The following is a 14,509-nucleotide window of genomic DNA, read 5'->3' on the forward strand; positions in this document are numbered from 1 at the left end:
TATACTTCTTCAGTCTGATCTTGAGAACTCGTATTTATGGTGTGCAATTAATACCGTGGTGGTGAAATCAAAAAAATGTAAGAGGATGTCTTTTGCGTTGTGCAATACATTGCCATCTTAATACCGTACTGACGGTTGTCAATGCCAGTATGTGATTACATACTGGAAAATGTTTGGAATTATAAAGACTTAGGAGTTGTTTTCAAATCAAAACTGAAGTTTGATATTCATATAAAAGTTTCAGTTAACGAAGCTAGCTCCCTTCTAGGGTCTATAAAAAGGTGGTCTAAAGGATTCAAAGACCTATATATTACAAAGTGGTTGTATACTTCTTTGCTAGTCAGGCTAACTCCTGAATACTCGTCGGGAGTTTGGCTTGCTAATTTTAGATGCAATGTTGATCTCTTGGAGTCTGTTCGACGGGACTTCCTGATGTTTACTTTGCGAGATTGGGGATGGGATCTTACTCTTAATCTTCTTCCACATTGTATTAATAGATTGAAGCTCACTTGCTTGTTAGAACTTATTAATTATGAATATTCACATCGCCATTAGGATCTCAAGGCACTTTGTGTTCTTGCAACTAGCACAATGCCGAACCAATTATTAGTTGTTTAATCCGTTTCGGGGAATGTGTAAAATGTTCAACGATCTGTCCGTTTTGTCCGCTAATAAGGCTAAAAGCATTATATTACATAACTAACTGCTGAACTTTTTCGAGTCTTGTACAATGCACGTAAGTTGAATCAAAATACTCTTTTATATTGGATACTGTTTCTCATTTGCCCCTATTAGCAATGTATAAGTAAGAAAATATTCGTTCATCAATGTATATCCGTCTCTTACTTTAGGGCTTAGTTGAATGCCAGTGTATATTACATGTTGATCTTATGTTTACTTTTATTTTTTTTTACATTCGGCTAATAACTTGTTCTGTCATCACATATACACATATATAGTTAATATGTCCAATCATGCTTTGCATCGAACGGTGTTCAAGATGTATAATGTTCAAATGCATCCGGACGTATGTACGTGTGTATGTATGCATTAGAAAACAATGAAGAATATGCTTAAATAAGCTTTAAATCAAACCTTTTGGTTAAAATTCTGGATCGTCTTATCTTTCCATCGCACGTTGAGTGAAAGCTTACTATTACAGAAGATGAGGTGCAAAGCGGGACGCCACGATTATAATAGGCAAAAAACCTTGACTTAGAGTCTCTAGAACATAACATTAGTGTAATAACGGGAGTATGTAAGACAACAAATAGGAAGACAATTTTTTTTGCTTCTTTTACAAATTTTTTTGATAGAAAAAAAATTGGAATCAAGAGACATACTCATTCACCACACTCCAACAAAAAAAAAACAGCTAAGGAGGAAAAGAAAAAAAGTTTGGCCTGAGGGTTTGTGTGTGCGGTTTCTGGTCTAAAAATAGAAAAAAAATCGATGTTTGTTTCAAAAATTTTAAAAAGCCAAAATCTCTTTTGCGATTTGTTTGTGTAAAGAGCTGTTAATATTTTGGATTAAAAGAAAAAAAAACCAAACAGGTAATCCTTTGGTGAAAGCCACACGAGCAATGTTAGCACAAAAGTGCTTAAATTCATCGCACTATCTCACTCACTCAAAGAGAGGATAAATTTTTGAAAGCAATTTTCGAAATTTTTCCTAAAGTAAATGTTATTCTTCAAGACATTACAGAAGTAGAATGCGATTGCCAACTACACTGAGTCCTTTATCAAATCAACTGAAAACCAGTAAAAGCAACGTACGGCGATAGATCAAACACTCAATCTCATCGAAAAACGAGCCTGATAATGTGAAAATTAATAAAAATTTTTTTCTGTGCTTGATAATACCAAATAAACAGGAAATGAATGCATGTGTTCGGTAGATTCTGGCGAGGTTTTATTTTTAATTTTATTAAGTTGTTTATATAATTGTAAATTATTTGTTTTATTCTTAAAAATTGACATAAAAAAAAATTGTTCGTTGACTCTAATAAAGTGATTGTTGCAAATATCTAAATATTGTAGTAAGTAATTAATTTTCTTCTCTTAATGTAATCATTATTTTATAGACATAAGTTTATTAATTGATAAAATTGAACTAATTATTTAGATATTTACATAGAATTTTTTATTTATTTTTTAATTGATCAATTTCCAATTTTGAATGAACCTAAGCAGTTCGTCTGTCCATCTGTATGTCTGTTCAACTGTGTAGTACCTGGACTAAACATTGCCCCGTTCGTAAAAATGAAGAACTTTCTTCCGTTCCTTTTTTCGCATTCTTAGGATCACGGTGATGGTGATGAGTATAAAATATTCAGTTAAGACCGAATTTCGTTTTCTTACCTCTTTATTTTCAAAGCGTTTAGTAATTGTCGATGTATGTTATCAGGTTTCTGTCCGTCCGTCCGTGTTGGATTCTTGTCTTCAATGTGCAGGACGCAATTTTTTATGCATTTGATGAAATTTATTACGCCGACGTATTTTGGACCATAATGGTTTGGGTTAGGATGCTTTTGCGACTACTTTTCACCTAACCCTTTATTTTGAAAAATCATTATACTAACGAAATCATTGCACGAAAGTTATTACATAAAACCGCTTTTTATTACACTGGTCGATTCAGAAAGCGATTCTGCTTGTCTGTGGATCTATACGTACTCTTGTGTTCCACCTACAGATCTTAATTCGGTGATCGTTTTGAGATAATAGCAAAGCAGGAATGAAGCTGTTCAACATAGTTCAGATTGGACCACTTCCCATATTTTGAAAAGTCGTTGTTGAATAACTATCATATTATTACAAAAATCCCACGTGATGATGATGAATTTTCATGGAAACTGGTCAATTTTCGAAGAAATCAAAATTCCAAAGAAAAGGTAAACCAAATACACACTCCTGACAGACCTGACTTATGCAGCTGATGATTGTTGAAGGGATTAACAGCGTTTAGCGGAAAGAGGGATTAACACAAAAATGTTGTGGTGAACTTTGGGATTGGTAACTTACTTTTAAAAAGATGTATAAGCAGATTATTTCCTGCCGGCAAAGCCAGTCGAGTCAAGAGAATTGAATTGCATTATTCAAACGGACAAGATCGGACAAGAATTATTGTAAATACAAGAGCCTGTATATAATTTTTAGATAGATTGCTTAAGAGTTGTAAATGAAAAATGCTGTCCTAAAAATTACAAACCAGTGGTACAAACTTATTTTCAAAAGGAGTTGAATAGAAAACGTAAAGTCACAAAAGGGCAGTTTCACGTTACAATCTATTAAACGAAAGGGTGTTGGGAATTTAACGGTAGGCTGTGCACCACTGTAATGGTTTCGCTTGTTAAACGTATTTTTGACCACTTTCCAAATTATCAGAGCATCGAGTCCCGATGGACGGATGATGGATTTCCCAGAATCAACACGATACCTTGTAAGGTAAATATATTAGTCAGTCGAATATCCACTTTTGCCAATAAAACATTTTTTTTGCTTATTTATGTTCAGTTTACTTTCCAATTTGATTTTTCCGAATAATAAAATCTAATTAAGTTTTACTTTTCCATCTTGAGGCAAATCTAGTTATGCTTTATAAAATTGCTTTACGAAGAAGTAAAAAAAAAAAAATCTCGCTAATACATATAATAATAGAAAGCTAACGAACGTGGCCGCAAAATGAAGATGTATGTTAAAAAATACTTTCCAAACATTTTTTCTTTTTGTATTTTCACAAATTAACCGGGTTTCTTCTCCCTATCGTTGGTTTACAAAATTCACTTTGATTATGATCTCATGCAGATAATTTCCATTATTCCATATTGATTTTCTTCGATTTTGTTTTGTTAACTTATTCTTTTGATGATTAATTGTATGCTTGGGAAAAGAAAACCTTAAAAATCCAAGGACACATAAATCCAGTTTAGCAAAGAATTAAAAAAGCCATTCTGGGTTGATGTCCAGAAAAAAAGAAGATTAAAACTAAAGCAAAGAAACAAAAAAAAAAAAAAGAATTTGTTCGAGGAAAATATTTCGGTTTTTTTTTTTTTTTGATTTTGCTGCCTTTCCAAAATTACAACGTTAGGGTGTAACTTTTAAATAAATACTAAGACAAAATTCGATTTATTGTTCTGAGATAAATGGTTATAATTTGAATTTTCTAATAATAGTCATTAAATAATAAGGGAGTATGTTGGAATATTAGTATCGTTGAGAGGGGGAGAGAGAATGTATGTTTCGTCATTTCATATAAAGAAGAAACAGAGCCATATGAGGACTTCTAATAGTGTAGCAACAAAAAGGGGTCGATCTCCCAATCCGCAAAACCACAATATGAGGCGATGGGCATCTAAGATCCAGCTCAAGACGCATGAAATTATGTTTCTTTCTTTATATTACACTATTTGCTCTGGGCTGTCTTTGCTTTTTCTGTTCGTCTGTCTTTCGTTTTTCGACGCCCCATACATCTTGGCAGACCTCTTGGAGGAATGTGTGTGCGGAATTAAGGTTATAAGTTTTGAAAAGATTGTAATGTCTTTAGAAAAGTAATGGGGAGAAAGTAGGCTAAAAGTTGTTCAAATCCGATCAATAAATATAAACTATTTGTCGAATTTGAAATTGCTATAAAAAGAAACTTTCCAAACTCGGCATGAATAGCTTAGCACGTAAGCATCGCGACCATCGAACCATCAAGTCTTCGCGGGTTAAAATCTCATATGCACTGGAATCAAGTAAGCATAACTGTAGTCAGTGGTTGGTTGGTAAAGACGTAACGTTTTCCGTTTGGGCACACCGTCTGTTTCTTTCGGTTTCCCGGCTTCTTTCTGACCATCACAGTGTGTTGCAGGTATAGGGGGCTGCCACAGCAAAATAGTCTTCCTCCGATTGTTTTTGTTCGTTGGCTGCTCCTTGATTTATGGAACCATATGTTCTTACATATCACTGTATAAAATCTGGTTTTCTGTTTGCTGTCACAAACCAATAGAATAAGGGTTTAAATCATGGAATCGAGCAGTGCTCATTCTCGTTTCGATTTAATAAAGCACTTCTTCTTTAGATGGAATTACTTACCATAAAGTAGAGCAAATTGCTCATTTAACTTACATGTGCAGCATGCGTGTACATCGAAGACATAACTGAGCTGACGCGGGAACTCATTAACTAATGTGAAACTATGCAAAACAAAAAAAAAATAAAAAAAACAAGAATTATATTAAATTTTACTTGAAAATTTGATTCCGCTTCTTCTCAAGACTCAACTAACTTTAGCTTTAACATTAATAGCTAAAAACGAAGAGAGATATGTAAAAAGTAAAAAAAATTAAAGGAAAAGGAGGAGAAAACCAAGCGGTTTTCTGCTTTTTGCTCTACTTTGATCACAAACAACTCTAATTAAATCAGTTGATATGGACGGCTTTCGACATGCAACTTAATGAGGCAAACTTTTAGTTGATGAGCTAAATGTGCCAGAGAAAACGCCTAATTATCAGTCAAGCCAGAAACAAAATGAAATTGTAATCAAGCAATAGAAGTGAACGAAGACGAACACAAAAAAGAAGAAAAAAAGGAAATTGCCGTGTACCAGCAGCAGCATAAATTCTTGCGTTAATGTTAATATTAATGACAATTTCGTGAACAGAAAATGTAAGAGTATAAGAGCAAACGTTGAAATCAGAAAGGCGTTGTGTAGACAGTTTCCTAATAAACTCACTTTATGGTTAACACCTTAGGGTTGGTTAGAAAACAAAACCTATTAAAATCCTTATAAAAGTTCCATAAATTTACTGTGAATGAAAATTACCCACAATTTTGTAAGAAATTGTGGATACGCAGGAAAAGAAAAAAAGAAGATGCCATTGCGGAAGATGGTTAACTAGCTGAGCACAGAGACTCTCTAATCATATATCAAAAACTTCTTAGTGGCATTCTGCAGTATTATTTAATTATAATACAGTTAATTAAATTAGGTAAGGGTGACTTAATTCTATTTACGGTACGTGCAAATGAGTGCTAACAAGTAATAAAGTGTTTTGGGGATGTCGATAAGAGATATGCCTTCTTGGGCATTATAATCCCGAATCAAAGATTTCATAAAGTACCTAACGCATCAAACAATACCTCTGTAGAGTTATTGAGGAATTCCGATGGTTATTAAACAGTACCAACCTTCAAGCGAAAAGCATCAAAATTTCAAGTTATTCTGAGCATTAGGTTACTAGTTACAGATGTGCTATTTTTTTTTTTTTTTTTCTATATATATAACACAATCACTTGGGGAATGTCCTCTATTCGAGGGGTGGGAAAGAACTGAGGAAAAAGAAAGAGATGGGGAGATGGTCGCCGCAGCCCAGTGGGTATCTCTGCCCAATCGAAAAGCGAACTCTGGCTTGGTAGTTGCGATTCTTATTTCGTGCAGAGTAACGCTATTTATATAATTTTCAAAGCTGTAAACCCGACGGCTGTATACCATTCTACGAACTTATTAAGCGATGTATTCTATTTTGAGTAGCGTGCAATGTGCGATCGGCATAGCGAGATCCTTCCGTTTGCCCATGAAATGTTGGCTAAGATTTCAAGATTTAGCAGAGCAAGCTTTAACTGGGTAATCGTGCGTTAAATTTAAGTTATGCCGTGACAGAAGAAATATTCCATGAACCATAGTTCACCAACAAAAATCGCTACAATAGCTGAAAAACTAACAAATAGTAAAAAAACTTAAATTATTGTCAATAATTTATAAATTAAATATAAAAATGAATTATAAAAGTATGGACAAAATCAGCAAAATGGCACGTTTCATTTATCGAAAACTTATATTTATAGCTTGCGGGCTTCATCCTATTAATGCAACACCCAAAATGAGGCTTCAAGTATATATGTTCTTAATTAGCGTGAAATTCTGAATTGATTGACCCATGTCTGTCCGTCCGTCCGTGTGTCTGTGTGCTGTGTGTTGTTGGCACTCTTCTGGTCGCAAAAATGAAGATATCGATTACAAAGGTGCTAGAAACAATAGAAGTTTCCGCACACAGGTTGGTATTGAAAATGAGTGAAATTGGGCAGAGTAGAAACGCACAGTGGAGAGTAAATTGAACGCAACTCGCTTTTTTTAACAAAAACTTTTGGATTTTTGCTTATTACTAGGAAATTACTACAGTTACAAAGGTGAAATTTTTCACATTTACTTTACGGAAAAATGGGAAAATCGACGATACCCACAACAAATTACAAGTGATTAAATATTTTTTTTTTTTTTTTTTTTTTAAAGTGAGTGGCCGAGTAGGCAAGAGTCTCGACTAGCGATTCAATGGTTGGGGGTTCAAATCTCAAGGGCGGTAGGGTTTTTAATAAAAGCCTTAGATGTGCGTGCTTTAAGACTTTTAGTCTTAGAATTTATTCTCTGGCTAAATTTATAATAATAATAATAATAAAAATAATATTTTTTTTTACTTTTTTCAAGTATTATGCTTATTTATCACAAAGCAAACAAGACAGAAAGTTTAACACTATTTTGTACATTCCTCAAATAAAGTTATATTATATGCCTAGAAATGGGTTAATTCTAAAATGAATTCCGTAGAGAGCGCGATTACTTTTTTCTTAATAATCAAATAAAAGAACTAGGAGTAGAATGCTTGTGGGGGGTGGATATGCGAAACTCGGCTTCCGCCGAATATAACTTTCTTACTTGTTTGTAGTTTAATTAAAACTTTTTTTCCTTTTGCTTCTAATTGCTTTTTATTGAATTTTCCTAAAATTAGACATAAAAATTGTTTGCGAAAATAAATTTAAAACCGTTTATCAAAGTAAAGGCAAACGTGAACATGATATGGAGAGAAATAAACGTAATACTAAATAAAGTTACATTTTTTAATCGCGTTATTCATCCTCTTATTTTTTGAGGTTTCATTGGATTTTTTAAGTGCTTCGAGGATTTAAATTTAGTTATTGTTGCTGTTAGCGCTCTTTCTCCACATACTCTTAATACTGTCACGTTGCCACGTTACTCAATTTGTGTTGATTTACGTTTGCAGTATACCCATCCACAATGAAGGTTTACAAGCTAAGTCCATACGTTAAACGAAACAGGAATTCAAGTATAAGCACGTATTCTTGACCAGCATAAGATTTTGAATGGATTCATTTATTTCTCTATTTTTTGGCATTTTTTTTTATTATTTATTTGTTTGCGTCTGTAGCATTTCGTTCTTAAACGTTTTCGATGGAGGTATCTCACTGCTGTGAACAAAGTTTCAGTGAAATTGTATAAAAAAACCAAAAATGCATAATATGACATAATTGGATAGATATTCAATGTTCTAAGGGGGCAGCCATGTTTCGTGTTAATATGCGTGCCATATTAAAAAGTGGTAATAAAATGCTGGCGACATTTTATTAAAAGAGAAAAATGGCATTTTTTTCGTATGTCATATTTTTGATTATATTTTGCAAGTTGTATGTGTGAGCGTGCAAATAAATTAAACAACTTTTTCCTATCCCTAGAAAGCTTAGCTCGTAGAGAAGATCAGGCTAGTGGACGATTTGAAAAAAGTAAATACCTTATAGTCAGGCAAGCGCGAATGTTCAATAATATAAAAAAATATACCTCGTTTTCACGTGAAAGCACACTTTCAGTGGGAGACGGCTCACGTATTTCAAATTCGCTCTTTTAAGTCAAATTGCTTCAAAATATTGAACAATTTTCAATCTAAAATTAAAAATTCGATTTCTTTTCAATATGAAGAGGCAATTTCTGTAGGGATGATTATAGAGAGAGGCGTTAAAAAAGTTGGATCATCCGTTTCAAGTCTTTCAGATCAATTTAATATGCCAAAACACAATTATTAAGCGATTTTCGTCGAGAAATTTTGTAATATAAATTGAAATTTTTTTCTTTTTTAAGAAGTTTTCCAAAATGAGGGGGCGGGAAAAATGGCCCACTTTAATCCAGTTGCACTAGGCTTCCTTCTTGCGTCAAAACATACCATAACTGCGATCTATGTGTGGAACACAAAATATATTGACACTGATTAGATAGCCTGACGAACGGCGGGATAGCCGGGGGTAAATCAATTCAGAAAATGATTTTGAATAGATGTGCATAATAATAAGTGGTAGGTTTTGTGTTACACTCGAAAAAACTTAATATACCGTGCAACACAAGCTGTGAAGAGTATCAATATATTGATGCGAATAATACAGGCAGCGTCATTCAGTCTCACGTATTAAGGTACTTAAATGTGAATTGAATAAATGTATGGGTTAACAGCTTCTGTAATCAATTAAAGATTTTTAATTTGAATCTCCTTTCAGAACTTGAGAATTCAAACAAACATTTGCTGGAATGTAGAAATTCGGTCCAAGAATTGACGAAAAGGAGAGAAAAACAAAAAACCGTACCAATTAAAAGAAAAAGTTCCAAAAAATTTTGTTAATAACAAGTTGTAACAAAACACTACATAATGGCATTTTGAAATTCTCGTACGAGTCAATGTTTTTTCTTACTCTCTTTTACTCATGCATCGTGAATTTCTTTTGACGGTTGGAGTTCTAGTTTTAAGGGACTTTTATACCATCACCTAAGAATGAGTGGTTTATTCATTTTATAAATTATATATATTTATGATCAGCATCAAATCTTGTATCGATTTAAGCCTTCCCGTCTGCCCTTCTCTCCGTTTGCGTATTGTCCGTTGTAAACATTCTGCCGGCGGCAAAACTGAAGCTATCACCTCCAAATTTGGCAGAAACATTGGAAGTCCCTGCACGCAGGCTGTTATTGAAAATGGGCCAAATCGATCGAAGAACTCGGCTACAGTACTAAGCATGGTGAGAACACATTTGGTTTTCAAAAGGAATAAAAAATTTGTTTTTCCTCATTACTCCTAAATTACGGCAAATAAATGTAAAAAAATTTGAACGTATATTCCATGGGCGATGCTGTCGTACCTGTATAAAAACGGGGAAAATTGACCACGCTTACCCAATATTATAGTGTATGGAAGCTTCATTATTTTTCAGTACCTGTTTTCTTTTTCCTAAGTCTTTTTTCGGGTAACAGTGATGGGTATAAAAGATTTGGTCACAACCGAATATGATTTTTTTACTTGTTTCTTATTAAGGTCTTCCTGTCCGAAGATAGGCTTTACCGTAATATTAATTTCGAGTTATTGAATGAAACATGAAATTACGTGAGTTTCTTGAAAGGCAACCAAATTTGATCGAGTTTTGCTATTTTGCAGGAACATTTCAAGAGATTATTATTTATAAAATGTTAAGAATATTTACGGACAATAATAAACTTATTCAAAACTACTTTATTTAAAGAAGAAAAAAACACTGTAAACAAAGTTTTATTCAACATTTTGTAAATAATTTTTTGTTTTATTTACTTCATTTAGAAAAATAGATAAAATTTAATTTGCGATAAAATAGAGAAAAAGTTCCCCTTCGTTCAGTCCTTTATAGGTGTTTTGTTACTGGTTTTAAATTTTCATATCTAAGCCTCTTGGCATTCTTTCTATTTCTTTATGGTGTACATAAACTTACACATATTACAGTATTCAATGCCAAGCACATAAGTTTCTATTGTTTAGCATTATCCTCCAGTACGACAGTAAACAACAATACAGACTGTGTTGATGCACAGCAGTGGCTAGAAATGGCTACAAATTGCGCTTAGATATGGAGACTAAAATCTACTTTACGTATGACTTGTATACGAAAGCATGAGCACGAGGCATACACTGTACATATGCATTTTCAAATAAAACCTTACGTTGTTGATTGCGTTGTACGTACATAACAAATACTTAGACTTGCAATTAAGAACTTTTTTACTTCAGCATATAAATAAGAATGTTTCGTGTTACTATCCGTAAACCCAAGTGTAGGAAATTACAAAAGAAAATTAGAGGTAATTTAGAGTGTCTTTAGGCGCAATTTTATAGAACTTTTTTTTGTAATTGTTGATAGTCGAGAAAATGTATCTTAAACTATTGCAGATAAGTGAAAAGTTAAAGTAAACACACATGCAGAAAAGACGTTTGGATAATGATTCTTACAAATTATTACCAGGGATTTATACTTGAATGTGTTGCTGTTGTTGTGTACTGAAAACACGAAAGGCTGAAAACAATAAACAGAAATCTCCTTTAAATCTCTTTTATATATATACATATATATATATATATATATATATTTACTAAGTCTTGTAAATTGAAGTGTTTAAAAAAATATTTCCCTGTCATTGTAGAAGTCAATGCCACGATGACAGACAACAATATCTTCTGACTGTAATAGGATTATAAGTAACGCTAAGAAGAGGTGAAAATTTTGCAGACATAAAACAAAGCTTAAAAAATGTAAATCAAAATACAACATAAACTGGCAAATGTGTGTGTTAAACGATACCTTAAGTCCTTTCCAGTTTTAATTGCTCTATAATTATAATTTTAATCTTTTTCTTCGGCACAGAGCAACATTGCTGCTAAGTAGGCATTAAAGTATAATTTTACATAATCTCCAGCCCTCGAAACGCGCTTAGATAGGTAATGGCTTCTCTCATAATAGATTTCCCACCCCACCGCTTTAAGCATGACGAAATCAAACTTACGTTCTTTGTTTCTTCTTGAAATTACTTTTACTTTGCCTTATAAGTAGTGCTGTGTAATTATTCTCCGTTAAAACCTGTAACGTTGGCTGGTTATGTTGTAAAGGTAAACGAACTCAAATTTTTGCCTACTTAAGTCTGCTTTCCTGCGACTTTTCTGCCTTTTTATTTTCCTACTTAAGCATAGATTGCATAATAATTATGGATATTATACGTATAACTTGCTTCAGTTTACATAATTATTACATACATTATCGAAGAATGGAGAGTATACTAAATTTATAAGTCTCTCTGTTATACTCACAGAAATATTTATCGTTTGTTGAGATAACCGTCGCCACCTATCAATCTGTTTGTCTGCCTCCCGAGCTGCGAAAATTCAAACAGGTGAGTGGTTTTTATTGGGTATCAAAAATTCGCCCAAAGTCGAATCTGATTTTCTTGTCTGTGATATATTATCTTCTTCTCACTCTTCCTCTTTCCATACTATGCGCTGCTCGACGCAATTATTTGTACTAGGAATTGTGTTTTTGCTTGTTTTATGTACAGCAGTTTAACTTACAGACCTTAAGGCCGTAGATAGATAGATAGATAAATAGATAGGTTTCGTATGTAGAAAAGTTGTGGATTTTGTCAGTGTCTGCGGGAAACATAAGTAAGGCGCATTTTGCATTTCAACAAGTTTAACTTGTAACTGGTAATCCTTTATAAAATATGCCATAAATTGTAATTATTTGCTTCGATCATTTTGTATGATAATGGTATAATTTCATACATACATACACGCCCACACACACAGTCACGTACCCACGTGTGTGCCATGGAACGGCTTACATCCATTACATACCAATCCTAAAGAGCTTTCTATGCATGTTTAAAATTCTAACAAAGGGAAATTTTAATCTTTGCTATAAATTTCATAAATGCACTGCATATATAATTATAAATAAATATTTGCATTTAAGAATATTTGAGATTCAAGTGCACGCACACATACGCTTACACGCACTCGCCCACAATCCGGTAATGCAAAATTTCGAAACATGTTATCCAACATTAACTTCTTATGTCAAGATGTTAATACATTTTGAGAAATATTATATTAAAATTTGAAAGCATATTTCAGTACAAAACACAAGAAACTGTTGAAAATGCGTGATTGTTTAAGCAAAGATCGTTGGATTTTAATTATAATATGTGTTCCTAGAGTTTGTTTAAAAATTAAATGCCAAAGGCTAAAATTTATTCAAGACAAGTAAAAACGCGCATAGATGGGTACGCCCAACCCCTGAATGTGTGCAGTGATCGAAAAAGTTGTCCGATCCCAACCACTTTCAATGGCAGTCATCTTAGGCTAAAACACGTCAATATGTCAAAAATTGTAGTTTTTAGGTTGAATACAAGAAAACTAGAGAGACAGACGGACATATGAACAGACTGATACACTAAAAGAGGGATAAAGTCCTTCTTGGTGTTGAATACATTCGCATAAATTTTATATATCTTTTAAGCACAGTTGGTGTTGGTTGTGCTATAACAAACGGAAAAAATTATTAACCTTTATCATCTTTAGATGAATCTCGAAGTCTTTTATTATCTACGGACGTGCTAGTTTTCTAAATTTTAGATTTAATTTTTTCACAGCCTCCTTGAAAATTCCTAATGACAAAATGAAGTTTCTTATGCGTAATGCATATGCCTTTAAATTGTGATACTTTATACACAAATATGACAATGACGATGGTCAGGTAATAAAGAATATATACATGCAATAGAACTGTTGCTGGGTTAGAAAGAAAATTATTATATTACCTTCAGCAAATTAATAAAATAATAATAAGTGAGTAAAAACATTATAGCGAAGCAAGGGCGACCATTCGATATCCTTGCCTCCTTTGCAAACAAAGCTCTTCATTCATTTTTCGGACAAAATCATACCCGTTCCCATGTGGAAACATACTTTTCATGAATTGACATAGTCCAATAGCTAGTGTATTGTAATATTAAACTAATCAATATCAAAATATTAGTAACGTTTAGCGATTTTTGTCTAGAAATTTTAAAAATTGCAAATTTGTTTCGTATAATAAGTTTACCAAAATAATGAGTGTTCGTGAAAATGATCCGATGCCATTCACTTTCAACAGAGTTCGATCTTGGGCCAAAACATACTCGTACAGGCGCAGGCGAAAGTCCAGGCAAGCTTAGATCGATTCTGTTTATGATCCGGAATAGATCGATACAGTAAAGGCTGCGTTTATCTTATATCCTTTTGCGTGTTACATACATCCACAAAAATTGTACTCCAGGATGTAGGGTATAAAAATTGTTTCTGTTAGTATACTCGGCATACGTATATAATTATGATGCATTTGTCCGAAATTAATATTTGCATTTAAAATATTTTCAAAATTTGAATTTTTATGCTGATTTTACAGGCAGCGCAGTTGAGAGTAAAAGATTTTACCAACTTCATTATCCTGTGGAACATATAGTCAGTCGCCTTAATGACGGATTTTCTATTTTGAAATAAGCTTAAGAAGTTATTAGACGAAATAAAAATTTAAAAAATGTACTCAGTTGTATTAAGTTTGGACAAATTCCGATTAAGTTTCGTCATTCTTTCTTATAAGCTACCGATACCCATTCAGCAGCATTTATGGTATAACTTTGTAGGGTCGCCACAACGCGTCCATAGTGGACATAATACCAAAGTGATTATATATTATATACTGTTAATACTCTCCTAAATAGAGAACGTATGTTAAGCAAACAGACATTACTAATCCGGTTTAGTTTCTCTCCTTAAGCACCTTTACAAAATATGCGCTTAATTTGATCAGAAATCAGCGGCATTTTTGATTTTGTTAAGGACTATTCATTTGCCTTAAAT

The 14,509-nt window shown here is 33.1% G+C and overlaps 1 protein-coding gene across 7 annotated transcripts in view; it reads left to right on the forward strand.

The window, feature by feature from the left end:
• Positions 1 to 14,509, forward strand: part of LOC119640631 — a 217,761-nt gene that overhangs the window by 179,898 nt on the left and 23,354 nt on the right. Inside the window, exon 3 of one of the 7 annotated variants that reach the window (XM_038038808.1) lies at positions 11,923 to 12,003. The exons of the other annotated variants lie outside the window; for them this stretch is intronic. The gene's annotated coding sequence lies outside the window, so the exon portion shown is untranslated. The remainder of the gene's footprint in view (positions 1 to 11,922; positions 12,004 to 14,509) is intronic. 7 annotated transcript variants of the gene reach the window in all.

This window comes from Glossina fuscipes, unplaced genomic scaffold, assembly GCF_014805625.2.
Source record: "Glossina fuscipes isolate IAEA_lab_2018 unplaced genomic scaffold, Yale_Gfus_2 121, whole genome shotgun sequence".
Taxonomy (NCBI): Eukaryota; Metazoa; Arthropoda; class Insecta; order Diptera; family Glossinidae; genus Glossina; species Glossina fuscipes.